This window comes from Aedes aegypti, chromosome 1 (assembly GCF_002204515.2).
Source record: "Aedes aegypti strain LVP_AGWG chromosome 1, AaegL5.0 Primary Assembly, whole genome shotgun sequence".
In the NCBI taxonomy this organism is placed as follows: Eukaryota; Metazoa; Arthropoda; class Insecta; order Diptera; family Culicidae; genus Aedes; species Aedes aegypti.
In genome coordinates this window covers 217192302-217215810 of record NC_035107.1, presented here as the reverse complement: position 1 = coordinate 217215810, position 23509 = coordinate 217192302, and the positions used below count along the sequence as shown (strand labels likewise).

Genomic DNA, 23509 nt, shown 5'->3' with positions numbered 1-23509 from the left:
ATCTTTCTCGACCGCAGCTTCTTATGAAGCCCATAGTAGGCGCGACTTCCACTGATGATGCGTTTCCGTATTTCACGACTAACGTTGTTATCAGCCGTCAACAAGGATCCAAGGTAGACGAACTCATCAACCACCTCAAAAAGTATCCCCATCTATCGTAACACTGCTTCCCAGGCGGGCTCTGTCGCGCTCGGTTCCGCCTATCAGCATGTACTGCTACGCGTATGCGGCAGTGACTTTCTGTTGGACCAGTCGCGCTAGGTTATACCGAGGCGGGCGTCGATACCGTACATTGTTGATGACGGATAGTTTTTGGCGCAGTTTCACCATCACGCACGGGTAAAAATCGGATCCCAAAATCATAAAAAAAGACTCATGATTTCTGGAGCCTAGGGTATTTTCAGTTTATGAAAATACACCATGATTCGAAAGCATGATATCATGATTCGGTGCACCCGTAACGCAGTCAGTGCGTTATACTTTTGGCAGAATCATAAAGCTAAATCATGATGTTGGGATTTGGAATCATAATTTCCGGTGCGCATCTTTATGATTCTGGTCGGGTTTGCAAGCGCCATAAAGCTAAATCATATATTTATGCTTTAGAATCATGATTCCAGGTGCGCATGGTTTATGATTCCGGTCGTTTTTTACAGGATCATGCAGCTAAATCATGCCATTGGGATCCCAAATCATGATTTCTGGTGCGCATCGTTTATGATTATCATTATATTTTCGGACCATAAAGTGAAATCATGATACTGGGATTTGGAATCATGATTTTGGGTGCGCATCATTTATGATTCTGGTTGAATTTGTTGGCACCATAAAACCAAATCACGTTTTTGAAATTTGGAATCATGATTTTTGGTGCGCATTGCTAATGACTCTGAGGAGGATGTAACTACAAAATTGCGTTGATACTTTCATTTATTGTAAAGAACTACTGTAGTGTGAAAGACAGAATAATATTTTAACTATTATTGTGCGTAAAGTTGACTTTTTATGTTTGGTGATTTGTAGATAATATTGTATTATTTTCTTGTTTATTGAAATGATGAAGGTTTGTTCTTTGGTAAATGCTACTACACATAGAGTACCTACATACACTCCCGGTCAAAAGTTTGGGGTCACCCCCTGAAAGACGTATATAAGTTTTATGGTGATATCTCTGCGAATTTTCATCCGATTTCAAATCCTTTAGGCTCATCTGAAAGATAAAGAATTAAACTTTGTACATAGTTTGCAGATAATAATTTTTACATATGGTCGGTGTTAAGTCAGAGTGAACTAGGCGATATTTTGGACAGGTGTAGACAAGCCAACAATTTTGACAACTCTGAACTTTTCGATGCTATTTTGTTAGAGATGTTTTATTACATAAAAGAACTATGGTATTTCAGAAAATAAAGCGTTTGATGTGATATCCCAAGTGCCTGAAGGACATTTTTCTAAAATCATTGAAAAATACATGGTCCGGTCTGACTAGACATCGACCATATAGTGTATGGAAAAATTACCCAAAATTTTGATATTTTCAATTGCGCCTACCAAATTTTGAGATGAAGGTTGTAATAGAAGCCTAGTTCTATACCCTCTCAGCCACTTTTAAGAGATCATGGCGGAAAAATCTAGGAAAAAAGGTATTCCAAAAAATATCAACTGATGTCATTGATAAAATTTTTGGGTCACCCCTTAGTATGTTGCAATCCTTAAGTTTTGAGTCTCTTTCATAAAAAATGTAACAATTTTTCGTTCATATCTCAATAATTTTTTTTTTTTTCAAAATTATATTTCTACACTGCTGGTGAAGGATAATGAATAGTACTCATTATAAGTCTTACGAAAATGAACTCAAACTTTTATGGACTGCTTCATACAAAGGGGTGACCCAACACTTTTGGTCGATGACCAAAATGACTTTTGTGTCAATTTTTCATATATTAAATGTAAAAAAATATTGCCTGCCAACTTTGTACAAAATTAGTGTCATTCCTTATCTTTCAAATGAGCTTAAAAGATTTGAAATCGGATGTAAATTCGCAGAGATATGACCATAAAACTTTTACATGTTTTTCAAGGGGTGACCCCAAACTTTTGACTAGAAGTGTATGGTACTAAATTTAAGAAGTTACCTGTTATTTTAGTACCTTTAGAAGTTGCTTGTAGTATTCTTAACTGGTAATATCAGCTATTAGTAACTACATATGGATTAGCTAGAGCAGGGGTTCCCAAACTTTTTGTAATCACGGCGCCCTTTGACATTTTTTATCAGAAGCGCGGCGCACTATTATCATTTTATACAAAAATATGAATATTTTCGACAAAGTTTCTGCCAGACTTTTCATGCTAGAACAAAATCTACTTTTGCAAAAAGTACGTTCTTTGATAATTCAATAAAATTATTGATATGAAAAACTATTGCACATTTTTTTTTACAAAAATAGGAATCTGCAAAAAATATTAAATTATATTTTGAACTATCACAGTTTCTGGTGTTTCTGGATCCTGTAGTGAACTTTAAATTCTTGCTAAATTTGCGCCGCTTGTATTGTAAAAGCATAAAAATAGAAAAAACGACAAATTTTGATCGAAGCAGGATTTAAAAAAATCGTCAAAGGATTCCTTTCAATTCGAGGCTATAAAAATGTCTTTACATTTGCGAAAGATTTTAACATGGTTAACATTTTTGCATCAGAATAAGAAATAAGAAAAGTTAAATTGTTTCTCCCAGTGTTGTGAAACCTCCTTCTCGATATAACTAAGCGACTTTAATGTTGATAAGGAGAATAAAAATTATGGCATTTTCCAGGTTAGTTTACTTTTTGACATATGATCGCAGAAATGAGCCAGCCTAGGGCTGCAATTCTCTTAAACAATTAATAACATAAGTTCTTCCGTTTCTATGAAAATGTGTAGTATAACACAGGTAAACATAGGAAGAGCAAGCAAGCAAGATGAAAAAATCATAGTGGAGCTTTCAACAACACAATGTAACTCCATCCAGCCTGAAGATCTGTTTGTTACTGAGATCCCTACCAGCAAGGTTGTGACTATTGCGTATTAACAATTTGGTATCATTTATAGAGGATGTTGCTTCAGAACTTCATCAATATATAAACTCTGAGAAAGTTCTAACTAATCCTACAGAAAACTCTATTACAGTAGACGTTCGGTCGGTGCAAACGGTTTAACTGCAAGTCCGGTAACTGCAACAATTCTCCAGTTATCGCACCACCAAACGTTAAAATGGTGCGCCATGTTAGCCCCTGTTAGCCCAAATGAACAGTCGAATGAATTTCACGTTCATTTTACGTCAGTTGATGGGTTGTTGACGTTTGTCAGTCGTTGCAGTTATCGAATTTCGTTCGCTAAGTGAAACGTAAACATGTTGCAGTTACCGAACGTCTACTGTATATACCTTTACAATGTTTGTCAACATAAATTTGGAACATGGAATTTGAAAAACTTTGAACATAGATATTAATTTTTTTTTTTTGAACTGGTGAGCGATATCTCAAAGCTATCTTAATGTTTTCACTCCCAAAAAGTTGCATTCAACTTCTGTGGCGAGCAGCTTAATTGTCTTCTTTGTTCGATTTTCGTATTCAACTTTCGTCTGATGCTTTCGATCAATGTATTACAATTATAACATAAGTTGAGAAGGTTTGCCAGGCCTTACTTTTAATCGGCCCACGGCGCCCCTGAAAAAGATTTAAGGCGCCCCAGGGCGCCGCGGCGCACAGTTTGGGAAGCACTGAGCTAGAGGTTTTGTCTGTCATTTTTTGCAGACTAAACTACTGTGTGACGGTCTGATTAAGGACATGGTTTGAGAAATCTAAAAATGGCTATCACAATGGCCGCCTCTCATTCTGCTCTAATTCCCATGATCATAAATCTGATCATCCAGCAGGTCTATGAAGCTGAAAATATAACTCGTTGCTCGCTCACTCGCAGTAAACATTGTGGTACATTTTTAGATTGAGGCAGATTTTCAGATATGTGCTCGAGAAAACGCGAGGCAAAATGCATAGTTTTGAAAGTAAACGCACTGCACCTTCACCTTAAGCTATTTGTGAGTACAACATTTATTTAAAACATATTTTGGGGTTTTGAGTTTAATTCATTTATTCTATTCTTTTCACTTGAAAAAAGGTTATTTTAAGAAAAAAAACGATCTTCCAGTTTAATTATCTATACCTTTTAGCAAATCACGTGTGCTCTTCGGGAGCTCAATAATGGACGCCGGGATTTTGAACAGGTATGACTGAACAAAGAGCCACAGCGGTTTGCAGTCCGGAGTATATCGCAAATTTAGCACATAAGTGATATGGATACAAATGCATACAGCATGCACAATATTATCTGCGATATACTCCGCGCCGCCAAAAATAACCATCGTTGCTTTTGTTGAGTTGCTCGTGCCCACTGCGACAATTTGAGGTTGTAGCGATGATTCCCCAAATTTTTCGCGGAGATGGTTCAGTCGCCGCTCGATCCTCCCTTCTATATCACCTGCGTTCTGTATAAAAAAAGAAAAAGTAAATACGAAATTAAATAATAAAGCATAAAACTATACTCAAAGACAACTTTGTTATGAAGTGCAGCTATAAATTATGTGGTACAATTGATATAATTGTGTTCTCATGAACACTAAGTTGAAGAGGCAGGCGAAGTTCCAGTGGGGACGTTTGAGACAGAAAGAAGAAGAAGAAGAAGAAGAATGTGTAACATCCAGAATATGCAGATGGTCGATAATCATGATTTTCTGTGCTGATATTAACTACATTTATTAGGGCTTCTGTCACTATGAATACAAGGTATAGTTTTATTTGAAGCAAGTAAAATTATATTCTTCTTCTTCTTACTGGCTCGACGTTCCTTACTGGAACTTGGCCTGCCTCTTCAACTTGTGTAGAGAGTACTTTTACAGTGGTAGAGCACTTTAACAGTTATCAATTGATCGGCTTTATTTGCCTGCCTTTGCATGATTTGTACATTGTGTGGCAAGCACAATAATACTCTATGCCCAGGGAGTCGAGAAAATTTCCCGACCGGACCGGGAATCGAACCCGCCGTCTCCGGATTGGCGATCCAAAGCCTTAACCACTAGGCTAACTGGAGACCTTCACACGAACGTAAAAATTCTCATGTATCTTCCTTTAAAGTACCTCAGAAACATACATTTGTGTGCAAGCATTTCCCTAATAAAAATGTGTTATACACCAACGATAACGTGAATATGATAAAGATGATAACCCGAAAGAATTGTTAAGCACGTTGTATCATAAAACTTTAAATTGTGATTTAGCATTTAAGTGGAATGCTAAAATAATTATTACGAAATAACTCTTCCTTTTAATTCTACTATATTGTAAGAAACTCTAACAGATGTTACTAGGGAATACACTTAGGGTTACCATATTTGATCTCACCGGAAAGAGTACATTTTTTCAACTCTGTAAAAGAGTACTAAAGAGTACAAAAAATGATTGAAAACGCATTTTTCCTATTTTTTGTCTTAATTTCCTTGTTATAACCATTTTGAAAGTTTTTGATAAAAAAAAACAAATGAAATTTGTGCTTATTATGCCTTTTCTATCTAATGCAAACAATAATTGTCGGATTCAAAATCAAAGTCATGGTCTGGGATGCATGATTTCTAAGTTTTCATCATAGATTTCTATAATATGCTTGTTTATCAAAATTGACATTATAGTTCTTATCGAATCGATTTGTTCAGTCAAAATTTTCATGATCATGTATATTATACAGAGAGCTGTTCAATTTATTTTCACAAATATTGTGATCCTTCAAATGTTTTGAGAAATAATGTTTCAAATTTTGTGCAATATATGTTTCTAAAGGAAAACAGATGAACTGAAAATAACAAATTTCAAAACCTTGATATGAAAAGAATCTCAAGCTTTATCTTTAAAGATGCAACTGTTTGTTACCAAACTTCTCCAAATGCACGACAACTTTAAAGGCACTAATCTCGCGAAGAAACCTTTCAATGAAAGTGCACTTTTTAGTTTGCGTTTGTGCGCAAATAGAAAGCTTAAAATAAGAAAATCAAAAACGTTTGCCAAATATTTCTTCAGTTTAGTGCCTTTGAAAACGTGAGTAGGGGCGAGTGTCGGCCATTGTGAAGGCCATCATTGGATTCCGATGTTTCACCATAAGTGTTGTAACCATAAGAGAGTAACGATGAAAAGAAATCGATCATTGCAAGTAACCCCTTATGAAACATCAATATAGGATTGTCTAAACATTGTAACAGTTTTAGTTTGGTTGATTTAATTATGTATTTTCGTTGTATTCTCGCAACTTTGTTGAACCGCTGAATCTCCAAGACGACCTTTCTAGAAAAAAGTGCTTGAAGTTCAAGCCTTGAACATAAGTTGTTGCAAATTATCCGAAATTACTACAATATTTGTTGTTTATCAATAGTTTCACCGTTAGCTTTTTTTTTATTTATTTTTTTATTAATTATTAAGCAAATCATCATTTGTCGAATATCGTTGGATTTCCTGTTTCCACGGGAAAGAGGTTAATTTGGTTTCTTCAAAAGATTATTTTATTTATTCAGCAACCTTCAGTGATATCTATAAAAGAGTACAACTGACTCGTTTAGCAAAAAAGAATAGTACACAAATTTTTAAGGTAAAAAAGAGTACATGTACTCTTAAAAGAGTACGTCTGGTAACCCTAAATACACTGAAGAAGAACACAAGTAGTCCTTGAAATACGCGTCTGTTACAAATGTTTACAATTTATTTTGTGATTAAATGACCAACTCAAGATTCACCATCTCTCTTCCACACTAAATCACTTCCTCACCAACAATCTGTCTTACCAGCTCACTCTATCAACTCATTTACTTTTCAACCAACTTACTCATCAATTAACATGCTCCCTAACTCATTTTCTCATCGACTCACTTTCTCGCCAACTTGCTTTCTCACCAACTCATTTTCTCACCATCTTACTTTCTCATTATCTCACTGTTTCACTGACTCACATTCTTCGCAATTAGTTCACGCGGAATAGTTCGGACGTATGTTTTTGTTTACATCTTTCGGTATCTCTAGCAGCGGGGATTGTTCGCTCCCTTATCCTGTTTGCATTGCCCCTGCGTGGGGTGAGCATCAGGTCAAGGTAAATCGTGTTTGTGTTTGGATCACAACTATCGTGGAGATTATATTTTTGGTGGATCATATCGCCAGCCATAGGACTCTCTGATTCATCGCCTATCCTACCTTAGTAACATAAGTTCCTTCCCGAGACGACTGTGGAGATGCTGTGCCGAAATCGAACAGTTATGTTGCCCAATTCTAACCGTGTAAAAATCGAACAACAAAATTGCCAAAATATAACCGTGCAAAATTCGAGCAGTGCCTAAAATGAACCGTACCAGAATCGAACGAACACTGTATATGCTTATGCTTATGCCTATGCTGTTACTTTTTAACTAAAATTTTTATTTCTCCTCAACTTCATCTTCACCTCAGTATCTCACCAACTTCTTTTTTCCATTCCCGTTTCACCAGCTTATTTTCTAACTCACTTTCTCAACTCAAGAATGTGCGTTGATAAGATAGTGAGTTGTGAGTAAAATGAGTTGGTTAAAAAATAATTTTGTAAGAATGTGAGTTGGCAAGATAGTAAGTTGAAGAGAAAATTAGTTGGTAAAAAATGAGTTGGTGAAAGTTGGTGGTGGAAAGTGAGTCAATAAGAAAATAAATTGATGAGAATACGTGTTGTTGAGAAAATAAACTAGTAAGTTGGTGAATTGGTACGAAGGTGAGCTTATAGGAAAGAGTGTGGATTGGTTACAATATGAGTTGGCGAGAAGATGAGTTTATGAGAAAGTGAATTGGTGAAAAAATGAGATTGAAAAGTGAGTTAGAAATCACCTTAGTCTTACCCAATTTAACTTCTTACAAACTTACCTTCTAACCAATTTACTTTCTCATTAAATCTCTTTCTCACTACCTCATTTTCGCACCAACTTACTTTCTCGTCAACTTATTTATCACCAACTCATTTTCTCATCAACTTACTTTGTAACAACTCACTTTATTATCAACTCATTTTCTCACAAACTCACTTTCTTCCCAACTCATTTTTCATCAACTGACTTGAACTCATATTCTCATTAACTCATATTTTTCTAACTCACATTCTCCATAACTCATATTCCCACTAACTTTCTCACGAACTCACTTTCTTATTAACTTGCTTTCTTAAGAACTCACTTTCTCATCAACTCAATTTTTCACCAACATATTGTTTTACAAACTCACTTTCTCATCAACATATTTCATACCAACCAATTTACTTTCTTACTAACGTACTTTCTCCCTGAACTTTTCACAAACTCATTTTCTCACTAACTCACCCAATCACCCATATTCTCACTAAGTCCCTCACTTTATCATATTCTCACCAACTTTCTAATTCGTTTAATAACTCACCTCTGTTCTGTGAACTGATTGGCTTAGACAGAGAACTGCATTCAACTTTTTAACGATGTTTTTTCTACTTCGGCTCCATTATGCTCCCGAACTTCTGTGCCTTTCGATAAAATACTATGTTTGAGTTATTATAAACGATGTTTTTTTTTTCAAATATCTTGAATGGGATGCAATGTACAGTTCACCTGTCAGCCGTATCAAGCATTCAAATTCTTCTTATTAGATTGTTTTTGTGTAATGTATTGCCTGTATCTGCAAAACAGTTCCATATGAAAAAAGTTGGCATTGAGAAAATCGTTATCAAAGTTTCAAACTACATAATTCATGCAAATGTTTGAAAAATCACTTATAATTAGCCAATATACAACATGGACCCGATTTTGTCAGCTCCATTTTGCGACAATCTTTATGCTGTCATCATTTTACAAATGAAAATTTTCCAAATCTTTTTGGTTCATCATCAAACTGCTTTCGAAAACTAAAAAACAGAGCGATACAAAGTTGAAAAATATGTTTAAATTTTAAAGGAGAGCAAAACATGTTCTCCAAACAGGAGCTGACAAAATTGGGTCAATAATGTATGTACGATAATAAAGTTACAGTTACAATGAAGTTAGAATATTATAATAAATTATAGAAAAATAGAATGACCTCGAAAGCAGATCCTTATGATGATTCCTGGTCAGTTCAATTCCATCATGGGGCTGATATGCAGTTACTTTGGGTCTCCAGGTAGAGTAGTGGTTAAGGCTTTGGATCGCCATTTCGGAGACGACGGGTTCGATTCCCGATCCGGTCGAGGAAGAATTTTTCTCGACACCCTGGGCATAGATTATCATTGTGCTTGCCACACAATGTACAATAATTATTCGTGCAATGGCAGGCAAAGAAATCTCTTTAATTAATTACTATGAAGTGCTAAAGGAACACTGAGTTGAAGAGGCAGGCCAAATTTTAGTAGGAACGTCGAGACAGAAAGAAAGAGTCAAAAACTAACATGGGACAATTATGTGTGGAGCGGCAGATTGAATGTCTGCCTGATAAAAATATTTAAATTTGTATTATTTGTTGCTAGACAACAGAGATTGTGTTGAAAACTACAGTAGTGCTTACGTCGACTATATGATTATGGACAGGATAGTAGGAGTGGGAATGGGGCACCCAAAACAGCAATGGAAATGGAAGCTAATTACGAATTAGAAGGCGGTGGAAAGTGGTCAGCATTTGATTTCCATTGCATTGATTGAAAAAATAGATTCATTTTGTAACACTTACCGGTAGTTGTGGGGGAAGTCGGAACGGGAACACCTACTGGGCGGAACCAGCCAAGGCTGAAAACGAAACGTCCGGAACGGCAACAAAATCGGGAGCTTATTACGGAAGAGAAGACGGTGAAAAATGGTCAATATTTGATTTCGATTAGAGGAGCAAAAATACATTAATTTTGTATCACTTACCGGTAGTTGGTAGGGCGGAGCTGGTCACTCAATGCGGAGCCGGATCGGATGCACCTATTGGACGGCAACAGCCGCGGCGGGAATGGCGACAGTGGCACTGGGACAATAAAACGGCTAAAAAGAGAAGACGGTGGAAAATGGTCAAAATGGATTTCGATTACAGGCGCAAAAATGGATTAATTTTGTATCACTTACCGGTTGTTAGTAGAGCGGAGCCGGAAGAATTTTCCCTCAATGCGGAGCCGGAACGGGTACACAGGAGCCGGAACGGGCAACAGCCACGGCAGGAAAGGAACAGAATGAAACGGCTAAACAGAGAAGACGGTGGAAAATTGTCAGCATTTGTATTGAATTGCATGCGTTTTTTTCACTTACCGGTAGTTCTGCAGAGCCGGAATAGCTCGATATCAACGGAGCAGGAACGGAATAGTAGAGCAGGAACGACAGTAGAGCAACAGCGGCGCAGGAAACCGGCAATAAAAGTGAACTTTTTTTTAAAAAAAGGGCAACTTTTCCGTGAATGCGCAGCCAACTATGCTTTGCACAAGCTTTGCTGAACACGTTTTGACAGGTGCACCGTGTGCGTAACGCTTTTCATGGTCATGATTTGGAGCTCATGAAAATGGTTGCTCTGAATCATGATAGTGGTAGCTCAGCTTCAAAAATCATGAGTCTGAATCATGATTTCGTCCCAAGAGCAATTTATAATTTTCATGATTCGTAAATCATGATAATGGGATCAGATTTTTTCCCGTGCGATAGGTTCTGACGTCGGTAATATCGGAAAAGTGCCGTCCATCGATCAAAACTAGTCCCGCTAGTCTTCGCCGATTGTCCTGGTTCGTTTTCTCTCGTTGACGTTCCTGTGCTGATGTGTTTTTATGGTAGGCTTGCAGGGCCTGACACCAACCCCCTAAATGTTCGGAGGACCATAGTGCGCAGTTAAGCTTAGAGTCCTTCTCTGGCACTCGGACGATGATCAGCCGCCCCTGACATGGGGAACGGACGCTGTTGTGAGCCGCTCCTAACATGGAGTACAGACGCTCCAGGTTTGCAGAAGCAAACCCCCTTTCCCTGTCAGCATACGACCAGAGCAGAGCGTTAATAATTCATCACAAATTTAATCGCCAGTTCGACAGTTGGTCTTGTGACGAACAGTCGTGTTTTTCTCTGCGCTGATAGACTGTGCGACACTTCTCCAATCGAAATCTGTTTTCTACGTGTCCGAAAGATATAAAAGGATTGTGCACTCAGTGGGTGTCCCGTCGAGCGAACAATTTCTGCGACATCTGTTTCGTGGCATAAAGAAAAGTGCTAATCATCTTACATCAAAGCCACAAAAAAGTACGCGGGTGCATATCGCACATAATAGTATAAACAGGTACCAAAGTGAACAAAGGCAATAGACAATAGTGTTATGCTAATTGTTCTGTGTGACGATACGAGCCCGATAACGCCGTATCGGACGGTGGAGATTTTCGTAGAATTGTAAAGTAAAGTCTGAACACGAGTGGAAGTATTCTCGACAAAAATGGGAGGCCACCCTGACCCCTTTCGGGGCCCGGGACCGTCAAACATGCTAGGAGGACAATTCACAGGCCGCAGTTTTCCTGAATGGGGCGACTCCCAGGAAAGCCATGGCAATCTAGTCTTGCTGCGAATGGAGGCTGCCAATGGATCTTTACCGAATGCACCATTTCTGTTGAGAAAATCGGTGGAGGCATATCTTGGCGTTCCAATAGACGGAGCCTTTCCCGAGGCCAAAGGAGCTTCCTATGTGCTGAAGCTTCGAAGTGATCGTCTAGTTCAACGGTTGAAGAATATGGACCAGCTGGCGGACGGTACCGCGATTAAAATTAGCGAACACCCTGTCCTCAACAAAACTAAGTGTGTAATTAGCTGCAAGGACACAGTTGGTTACTCAGATGAAGAACTGAAAGCTGAGCTCCAGGACCAAGGAGTTGTCGACATCCGACGTATCACCCGCTCGGAAGGAAAAGAAAGAGTCAACACACCAACAGTCATCTTAACTATCAACGGAACAGTGGCTCCGGAATATATCGAGGTAGGTTGGCTGAAATGCCGAACGCGGCCTTTTTACCCTGCCCCGATGTTATGTTTTGGGTGCTACAATTTCGGACACACCAAATTACGCTGTCAGCAGCAGTTACCAGTATGTGGTAATTGCTCGGAAAACCATCAAAGCGACCGTGAGACTCCTTGCAAGGCAGCAGCTTTTTGCAGTCGTTGCGAATCTTCTGATCACTCTCTAAGCTCACGAAAATGCCCTACGTACAAAGTTGAGGAGGAAATTCAACACCTACGTGTGGACTTAGGTATCTCATACCCGGCGGCCAAACAGGCCTTCGAGCAGCGAAAGGGAAAAACTACGTACTCCTCTGTTGTCAAAAGTGACCAGGATAAGAAATTTGAAGATCTAGCCATGAAAGTAGAAAAACTCCAACATGACATGCTAAATAAGGATGGCAAAATCGAGGCACTTATCCAACAAGTTGAGGCCAGAGACCTGGAGATTAAGAAGCGCGACGCAAGAATCGGACAGCTAGAGACGGCTTTGCGAGCTGGGCCCCAGGAACGGCTTTCCATTGCACAAGAATATGGAACTATCGAAGACCTCCTCCAGAAATTGAAGACGCTGGAACAGAAACCGGAACAAAAGAATAAGGAAGTTATCACACTGCGAAAAATTTACACACCAGAATCGCTCAATATTCTCCCGTTGGTCACTCAAGCCAGTTCGAAGACCAGCACCACTCACCCGACCGCAGAAAAGAAAAGCTACAACAAGACCTCCGAACATACCAAGCAAGAAAAGATGACCAGCTTTGAATTGGAAAGAAAAAAATTAGGTACACTCTCGAGCACCAGAAATAAATCAAAGACAAGAGACAGTCCGAAGCCGAAACGACAAAAAAACGATGCGTCGGATGATGACAATAACGATAATTCGACGATAACGATACCAGAGATCATTGAAGTCGATTACGACTTCTCGTCGAACGACGAAACGATGATGGAAGAATCTTCAAACTACCCATAAATAATCGAAATCCTCTCCAGTCATCTATCATATCTGTAACACACAGAAACCTTTTAATTAATTTTCAAGCCCATTCAAGCAAAACTAGAAGACATTACGCAGACTGGGAGGAACACCACCAACAACGACTATTTTTCATATATGAACGAACGATCTCGGTTGACGGAACATGAACACCAAAACGAGGAAAACGCTCCAACCACATTAATAGCCAGATCTCCCGAATCAGCTTTACCGAATCCACCAAGAAGCCAAAATACCCACCAGAATCCATATCTGATACCAACTGAAGCAAGGACAAATGCATTGCTGTATAATACTTTTCAGCTTGTAACTAGAAATATCCGTTCACCAGGTCCTAGCAATTCCTGGCATCATGTCGATACAGTCACTAGGAATCACTTCGAAGCAGAAAGAAGAAAGGAAACTTCCTCCGCTGTAAAGCATAGTCATTCGACCACACCTTATCTCAAATACCCGGTGGAGCCATTGGGTAGTAGGGGCCCCGTCAGTGCGGAAGTCATGGGTTCACCGGAACTGGCGGACAACCTCCTACGCCCTTTGGCGTCCGGAAGAGGGACGGACAAGGGAACATGTTCCTATTCCCCTTCGCCACTTGCTGGAGGGTCGATGCAAGGGAAACCGAGCTCTCCCCCTCAGGACGACGTGGGATGCTTCCGATATCAATCATACTCGAACGAATCACTCGAAACTACTTCTATCAGTACAGATCACCATTCTAACTCCGACGACCACACCAATAAAAAGGCATTTGCACTCCAATGGAACATAAATGGATTCCATAATAATCTTGCGGATTTGGAGATGCTGGTTAGGGAATTATGCCCTACAGTGATTGCTATCCAGGAAGTTCATCGTGCCAGTAAAACAGGAATGGGCAGAACACTATCGGGTGGTTACAATTGGGAGCTAAAAATAAACCAGAACATCTATCACTCAGTAGCCATTGGTATACTAGCTCATATTTCGTTCACCGCAATCGACCTTGATACCACTCTTCCAATTATCGCCATTCGTATAGATTCGCCGCTTCCCATATCTATAGTGAATTTCTATCTACCATGTAGTAAAATCGACAATCTCGACCAACAACTTGGTAAAATAATGGAGAAAATTCCCGAACCAAGACTACTCCTCGGAGATTGTAACGGTCATCATCCAGCGTGGGGTAGTTCATCTACAAACCTTCGTGGTAGAATTATGACGGATATGGCAGAAGTGACAGACTCTGTCATACTGAACGATGGAAGCAAAACATATATTAGTGGCGGAAGAGAGCCTACTGTCGATATAACTATGGTATGTTTATCTGTCGCCAACCATTTTCTTTGGAAAGTTCACGATGATCCTCTCGGAAGTGACCACCGACCGATAATCATCCTCCTTAATGATCAACCGCCAAAAACGTCCCGTCGGCCCCGCTGGGTTTATGATCAGGCAGACTGGGCTTCATACCAATCTGCAATCGAAGCAACATTGGACACTACTGAGCCAACTACCATATCGAACTTCGTGAAGTCTATTCATCAAATAGCATCGGATACAATCCCAAAGACCAGTTCAAGGCCTGGTCGAAAGGCTCTCCCTTGGTGGTCACCTGAAACAAAAAAAGCTATAAAAGTTAGACGAAAAGCCCTTCGTAAGTTCAAGCGATTACCAGATAGTCATCCACAAAAGGAAGAAGTACATTTGATATATAGACAAGCGAGAAATAACTGCCGACAGGTTGTTAGAGACTCTAAAAGGCAAAGCTGGTCTAAATTTCTAGATAGCATAAATGACCAACAGACCCCTGCTGAGCTGTGGCGCAGAGTAAATGCCCTTAATGGTAAGAGGAGACTTAAGGGCTTTGAGATACACCATCAAGGCTCTTCAACAAGCGAACCAGACATTGTGACAAATGTGCTTGCTAAATATTTTGCAGAATTGTCTTCTATAAACCGATACGATCCGAAATTCTGCCGAATGAAAAAGGTATCACTGACTTCGCTTAATCATGTTCAGATACCTGCAGATAACAACCACGAAATCAATGTTCCGTTTTCATTGACAGAATTGAATTTTGCAATGAAAACGGCAAAAAGCAAGTCTGTCGGTCCCGATGAGATTGGGTATTCCATGCTAAAGCAACTCACAGAAAGAGGTAAGCGCTGCCTGTTACAACTTTTGAATAAAGAGTGGAACAATAATACTCTCCCACGCGAGTGGAAACATAGCCTAGTTGTTCCTATACCAAAGAACCAGGCTCCCTCCAACGAACCAAACAATTATCGTCCCATATCCTTTTTTTTTTTTTTTTTTTAATTTCTTTATTAGTATCATTCCAAACATTACATTCATTTCTTATATCCAGGTGTTCTGTGTTATTTGACAACACTATCATCCTAATTTGGTAAAACAAATTTAAGATTTAATTAACATTTTGTTAACAACATATTACATTTCATTTGCCGTAGCAGTTCAGTTTTTTTACAGGTGAGTTGATTTCACCTGCTTATAAGAGAAAAAAAAATGTTTTTAATATACTTAACCTAACTTAACCTAAACATATAACGCATTAATCGTGGCAATAGAAGATTGTAACGATTTTTGCCTGAAATTATTAATGATTGTATTTGACATTTGTTCCAATGTTTCAACATTGGATATTCTATGTAACTCATTGGTACTATACCAGGGAGGAAGCCTCAGAATCATTTTCAAAATTTTATTTTGAATTCTCTGCAGAGCTTTCTTCCTGGTATTACAACAGCTAGTCCATATTGGTACAGCATACAACATGGCTGGCCTGAAAATTTGTTTGAATATCAACAGCTTGTTCTTAAGACAAAGTTTTGATTTTCTATTAATAAGGGGATAGAGACATTTTACATATTTGTTACATTTGGCTTGAATGCCCTCAATGTGATTTTTGAAAGTTAAATTCTTATCTAGCATGAGCCCTAGATACTTAACTTCATCTGACCAAATTTTTGGAACTCCTCTCATCGTGACAACATGTCTACTTGAAGGTTTCAAATAAAGAGCTTTTGGTTTATGTGGGAATATTATTAGTTGAGTTTTGGAAGCATTAGGAGAAATCTTCCATTTTTGCAAGTATGAAGAAAAAATATCCAAACTTTTTTGCAATCGACTACATATGACACGCAGGCTACGTCCTTTGGCGGAGAGGCCTGTGTCATCCGCAAACAAAGATTTTTGACATCCCTGAGGTAGCTCAGGTAAGTCAGATGTGAAAATATTGTATAATATTGGTCCCAAAATGCTGCCTTGAGGAACACCAGCTCTTACAGGAAGTCTTTCAGATCTGGAGTTCTGATAATTAACCTGAAGTGTACGATTTGACAGATAACTTTGAATTATTCTAACAATGTATGTTGGAAAATTAAAGTTTTTTTCAATTTGACAATCAAGCATTCATGTCAATTACTGTCGAATGCTTTTTCTATGATAGCACAGCAAGACCAGTAGAATAGCCTTCAGATTTGTTGGAACGGATCAAATTTGTTACACGTAAAAGTTGATGAGTGGTCGAATGTCCATGGCGGAATCCGAACTGTTCATTGGCAAAAATTGAATTTTCGTTGATGTGGGCCATCATTCTGTTCAAAATAACCTTTTCAAAAAGTTTACTGATGGAGGAAAGCAAACTGATTGGACGATAGCTAGAAGCTTCTGCAGGATTTTTGTCTGGTTTTAAAATTGGAACAACCTTAGCATTTTTCCATTTGTCAGGAAAATATGCTAATTGAAAACATTTGTTAAATATATCAACTAAAAATGATAAGCTACTTTCTGGAAGTTTCTTGATGAGGATGTAGAAAATTCCATCATCGCCAGGAGCTTTCATGTTTTTGAATTTTTTAATAATAGTTCTCACTTCTTCCAAATCAGTCTCCCAGGCATTTTCGAAAACGTTCTCTTGATTGAGAATATTTTCGAACTCCTGAGTAACTTCATTTTCAATTGGACTAGTAAGTCCTAAATTAAAATTGTGCGCACTTTCAAACTGCATAGCAAGTTTTTGAGCTTTTTCGCAATTAGTTAGTAATAATTTGTTTTCCTCTTTCAATGCCGGTATTGGCTTCTGAGGTTTTTTCAAGATTTTCGATAATTTCCAAAAGGGCTTAGAGCCAGTGTCCAATTGAGAAATTTTATTTTCATAATTTTTGTTTCTTAATTGAGCAAAACGTTTCTTGATTTCTTTCTGCAAATCCTGCCATATAATTTTCATAGCAGGATCGCGAGTGCGTTGAAATTGCCTTCTCCTCACGTTTTTAAGACGGATCAAGAGTTTAAGATCATCGTCTATAATCACGGATTCAAATTTTACTTCACATTTTGGAATTGCAATGCTCCGGGCTTCAACAATGGAATTTGTTAAAGTTTCAAGAGCATTGTCAATATCAAGTTTAGTTTCTAAAGAAATGTTAACATCAAGATTGGAGTCAACATACGTTTTATATATATTCCAGTCGGCTCGTAAATAATTGAAAGTGGAGCTGATAGGATTGAGAATCGCTTCTTGGGATATTTGAAATGTAACAGGGACATGATCAGAATCAAAATCAGCATGAGTAATCAGTTGGCTACAAAGATGACTAGAGTCGGTTAAGACCAAATCAATCGTAGATGGATTTCTAGAAGAGGAAAAACATGTGGGGCTATCAGGGTATTGAATTGAGAAATATCCTGAAGAGCACTCATCAAATAAAATTCTGCCGTTGGAATTACTTTGAGAATTATTCCATGACCGATGTTTGGCATTAAAGTCACCAATGACAAAAAATTTTGACTTATTGCAAGTCAATTTACGAAAGTCAGTTTGGAGCAAATTAACTTGCTGCCCAGAGCATTGAAAAGGCAAATAGGCAGCTATGAAAGTATATTTACCAAACTGTGTTTCAACAGAAACACCTAAGGTTTCAAAAACTTTAGTTTCAAATGATGAAAACAGTTGATGTTTTATACGCCTATGAATGATGATTGCAACTCCCCCACATGCCCCATCAAGTCGATCATTACGATAAACAAAAAAGTTAGGATCTCTTTTGAGTTTAGATCCAGGTTTTAAATACGTTTCGGTAATAACTGCTATATGCACGTTATTAACCGTAAGAAAATTAAACAGCTCGTCCTCTTTACCATTCAGAGAACGAGCATTCCAATTTAAAATATTTAAATTATTATTTGGATCCATTAGAAAAACGTAATCCAATAACAATTTGATTTGTAAATTTTACACCTACTTGGACTGCTTCAGTCATAGTGGTGGCTTTGAACATTGCATCAATCATTAGATTCAATTGTTCAGTTAGAAAATTAAAATCAGAGGCAGACATGTCATGTGATTTCCCATTGGAATTTCCGGTAGACGAAGAAGCGGAGTTACCTGTGGCGGTAGGGTTTTTTCCATTTGATTTGAAACAAGTAGAATTGGTACCCATGGATCGAACAGGGGAGGAGTTCGAATTTCCTGCTACGATATCTGCAAAGGATTTACCGTGGGTAGATACATTCGAAATAGAAAGATTCGAACGGCTACCCGACGGATAAAAATTAGTTTGTGAATGAGCATGATTATGATCTTCCCGATGGGTATGATTCATGATCAAGCGATCGTTAACTGAAAAATGAGCATTGTTCGATACTCTACCAGGCAAATTCCGGAAAAAACCGTTATCGTAACGGATATTATCTTTCATCTGCCTGGCACGAGCCTCAATGACCTTTTTGCGTGAAGGACAATTCCAAAAATTGGACTTATGGTTAGCCCCGCAATTACAACATATGAATTTGGTGGTATCTTCCTTCACTGGACAGACGTCTTTGGCGTGAGAAGAACCTCCGCAAATCATGCATTTAGCATCCATGCGACAATTTTTTGTACCATGACCCCATTTTTGGCACCGACGGCACTGAGTGGGGTTCTGGTAATTTCCTCCAGGTTTCTGGAAATGTTCCCATGTCACACGGACATCAAACAAAAGTTTTGCTTTTTCTAAAGCTTTAATATTATTTAGTTCTTTTTTATTAAAGTGAACTAAATAAAATTCTTGAGAAAGCCCTTTCCGAACAATGCCAGATTGGGTTCTCTTTTTCACAATGATTACTTGGACTGGGGAAAATCCAAGTATATCATTTATTCCATTTTTGATCTTTTTAGGTGATTTATAGTCACTTGAGAGACCTTTCAAGACAACTTTGAACAAACGTTCAGTTTTGTCGTCATAAGTAAAAAAATTGTGCTTCTTCTCTTCAAGATGTTTGAGAAGAAGCTCACGATCTTTAAGAGTTTCCGGCAAAACGCGACAGTCTCCTTTCTTTGCGATTTGGAAGGAAACCTTGATTCCCCTAATGGAGTTCAAGATCTCCTGCCTAAATCCCCCAAATTCGGAACAACTGACCACGATAGGCGGCACTCTTTGCTTCCTCACTTGAATCAAAGAGCCTGGGCTAGAGGCTGCTTCGATTTGGTGTTCGGAAAATTTGTCTAGAGCATCGAACTGATTGCTCATTTCGATACAATTATTCATTTCACCCTTGGAAGAAAGTTCGCATTCCGGGGAAGCGTCCTTTCTTCCATTCTTGCCACGTGTAGTGACAGTTTTAAAACCCACTTTTTTGGAAGGAAGTAGTGAATTCAGAGATTCACCCTTCCTTTTGTTTGTTGTTGATACCATGTTTAATTAATAAACGAAAGAAGACGTGACCTTCGAAAGGTTTTCTCCCAAGACGGTGTCCAAGAAGGATTACCACCGTTAGCTTTCGCGCAAACAAGGATCGTAAAGGGATCAATAGTAGAAAAAATAGTACTGAAAAGTACTGTTTTAGTAGCACTGAAAAGTACCGTTTTTAATTTTAGCACTGAAAAGTACTGTTCTTGTAGCACTGAAAAGTACTGTTTTATTGCTTTAGGTAGTTTTTAAGAAAACTTCCAAGAGCAGAGAGAATTCGTGTACGCACAGCACGAAGGTACGATGCGCACTGCGTCCCATATCCTTGACTTGCTGCATCTCAAAGGTATTAGAAAGAATGGTCAACCGACGCTTAATTCGCTACTTGAATGAAGGGGACTTTTTAGACCATCGACAGCACGCTTTTAGACCAGGTCACGGAACAGGAACTTATTTCGCCACTCTTGGTCAAGTGCTGGACGATGCGTTAAAAAGGGATGATCACGTTGAAATAGCCACACTGGACCTTGCCAAGGCTTATAACCGTGCTTGGACACCTGACGTAATACGCACACTTTCAGAATGGGGGCTCTGTGGTAATATATTACACTTTATTAAAAATTTCCTATCTAACCGCACTTTTCAAGTGTTGATCGGAAACCATCGCTCAGCCGTAAATGCAGAAGAGACCGGAGTCCCACAAGGATCTGTGATTGCCGTTACGTTATTCTTAGTGGCAATGAATGGCGTGTTCAAGTCTCTTCCGAAAGACATATATGTTTTTGTGTATGCAGATGATATTATTCTCGTAGCCATTGGGAAACATCCGGTGGCCTTAAGAAGGAAGCTGCAAGCAGCAGTTAAAGCTGTTACAAAATGGGCTGACTCATCAGGCTTCCTTTTATCAGCTAATAAAAGTGCAAGGACGCACATATGCCTTCAGAACCATCGTCCACCAAAAAAGGAAGTCAATATTCATGGCAGTGCCATCCCGTTCAGGAAAACATTACGTATACTCGGAATTCGCCTAGATCGTCGGCTAACTTTCATTGATCATTGCAAAGAGGTTAAAAATGACTGCAAAACCCGACTGAATCTCTTGAAGGTCCTCTCCAAACATCACAGTGCTAGCAATCGAGACACCCGGCTGAAAATCTGCAATGCCATTGTCGACAGCAAATTGTTTTACGGTACTGAATTAACATGTAGGTCCTCAGACACGCTGGTCGACATGTTGGCTCCCATCTACAATAGTGCCATTAGGGTAATATCTGGCTTATTACCTTCAACCCCAGCGGATGCAGCCTGTGTCGAAATAGGGTCACTACCATTTCATTACAAACTTGTTATTGCTGTCGCCAGAAAAGCCATCAGTTTCCTAGAGACGACGCAGAAGTGCCGTACAAGAGTCTTTATCCTCGAAGAGGCGAACAGACTCTTAAGATCAGTAGCCAACAAAAGTCTCCCTTCAGTTGCTACGATCCACTGGACCGGAGCGAGAAGTTGGCGTTCTTCTCCTCCAAAACTGGACCTCTCTGTAAAAAGGCATTTCAAAGCAGGTGACAATAATTTAGCTCTACGATCATCTGTCGCTCAACTTCTCTCTACCAGATACCAGAACTATACAAAACGATACACCGATGGCTCTAAAGCGCGAGGGTTAGTTGGAGTCGGAGTATATGGACAAGACTTAAACATCGACTTCAGACTACCAGACATGTTTTCTGTTTTCTCCGCAGAAACCGTCGCTTTATTTTTGGCTGTCTCACATCCTTCCGATAAGCCAATCGTGATTTTATCTGACTCAGCCAGTGCCATTTCGGCCCTCAATTCTCCTCACTCTCGTCATCCATGGATTCAGGCAATCCAGGAGATTCTAGATCAGGACAATAACATCACCTTTGTATGGATCCCAGGGCACTGTGGTGTTCCGGGAAATGAATCTGCTGACCAATTAGCTTCACTTGGCAGATCCAACAGAAGATATTTCACCAAAGATGTCCCCGGCCTCGACGTTAAAAAATGGGTTAAAAATACTGTCAGCCAGGCCTGGGCTCAAGAGTGGCGCTCTAGAAGTGGCCCCTTCATTCGTAAAATTAAAGGAGAAACAAATAGGTGGGTGGATACCAAGAACTTTAGGGACCAACAAGTTCTTTCAAGACTTCGTACTGGGCACTCCAGAATCACCCATAACATGTCAGGAGGGTCTGGATTTCATAAGTACTGTGACTCATGTGGAATTGTTAATTCAGTAGAACATATTATATGTGTTTGCCGTCAGTTCAGCCATACCCGTGAGCTCTACGGTATTGGATCTATTCGAAATGCACTCAGCAACGACCCAGCAAATGAAGCTGCATTAATATGCTTCCTTAAAGACTCAGAATTATATGCCTGCATATAAACCTCGATCCAGCTATCATCCCGGACAAAGACTACGGATTACGGCATAGAATCAACGAAGACGCCTTGGAATAAAACTGTCATACAAGCGGATATATTATTATGTGTCATATTATTTACATTAACTCTGTTAAATCAAATTACTCTGTATTATTAACTTCTTAAGAGACGAACCAGCCTACGGCTGAAAGTCTCTATAATAAAGCAAATCAAATCAATCAAATTTAATCGCGATTTATGATTAATGATTATGGTTAATCAAAAAATGAGAGTTAATGCGATGATAGATTTTCTTGAAAATTTGGAAAATGATGACGGTTATTTTCCTCTTGACAACCCGGCATGTGTTTAAATCATTTTATAACGCCTGAAACATTCGCTTAAAACTTGATAATTCATTAAGTTTGATATATCGCAGGCTACGTTTCACAACGCCAATATATTGGCTACTACGTTTAGGATACTAACTCTTGAATCAGAGCAATTAATCATAATTTGTGATTGAAAACTGCAATTAATTAGCCATAGCGAAGTTCAAAAGATTTTTATAAAGATTTTTTTTTTCCTTACTTTTATTTGTTAGGCACTCCGTGCAATTGGCCACTACTATGCCGAGTATCATTTATCCAGACAATCAGAAATCGCATGAAAGTTCACGTTATAACTCGTTTATTCATACTAATTACATCAAACCCGCAAAACACCGTGGATTAACTCGTCAAATTGATGTGTTTCCTCGCATAAAACACCTTTTTCTGAGTTCGTTTGTACATTTTGTTTCGTCTCGTACACTCGTACAAAATAAGTCGAATCAATCCGTAGCAGCTGTCAAATCAACATTTGTTATCATAAGTTAAGTCGCATAAGATAACAGGTTAGTTCGGGAGAGAATTTATACACTCGCATTGTATGTTATTAATCATCACATAATATAGGCACGCATATCGCCTCCACTTTTGTACGTAGAAGGCCTTTTCGCGATATCTTATAAGTGAAATTTTGCACATACAAAGCCTCCAGGTGATTTCGTTATGCGTACATTTTGGTTGTCTGGGTGCATAATCTATTTATATCCTAGTTTTTATTGATGTTTCTCTCATACCGAGCAGGTAGAGGAGAGCGCTGTCGTTGTCCAATCCATATACATATCGAAGTCCATTGGTGTGCGGTGGTTCATTTTGCCATGTTTATCGTTCAACGCTCCGTTATCATAATCATCGTCATCTTCGAAACTTGAAAAGTAGTTTTTCTGTTTAAAACTTAAAATTTTTCGATGAAAATTTGTTTACATATTGTCTTTCAGTTGGAAAGTAGAATACAGTGAACACATTTTCCTGTAAATTTTCTTGATTTTACACGAAAAAACCTCTTTTGAAAATTCTGATATCAATGACGAATCGATGATTGTTT

General features: G+C 38.7%; 1 protein-coding gene and 1 long non-coding RNA gene across 2 annotated transcripts in view; one reads left to right on the top strand and one right to left on the bottom strand.

Annotated features, from left to right (window-relative positions):
- The window catches only part of LOC5569242 (synaptic vesicle glycoprotein 2A), a 158754-nt gene that overhangs the window by 89091 nt on the left and 46154 nt on the right, over positions 1–23509 (top strand). The gene's annotated exons all lie outside the window — the stretch shown is intronic.
- Positions 4388–10711, bottom strand: LOC110681538. The gene is made up of 4 exons (XR_002503248.1): positions 10313–10711; positions 9938–10245; positions 9756–9850; positions 4388–4522 (listed from the first exon to the last, which is right to left on the bottom strand). It is a non-coding gene; the product is annotated as an uncharacterized LOC110681538 (long non-coding RNA).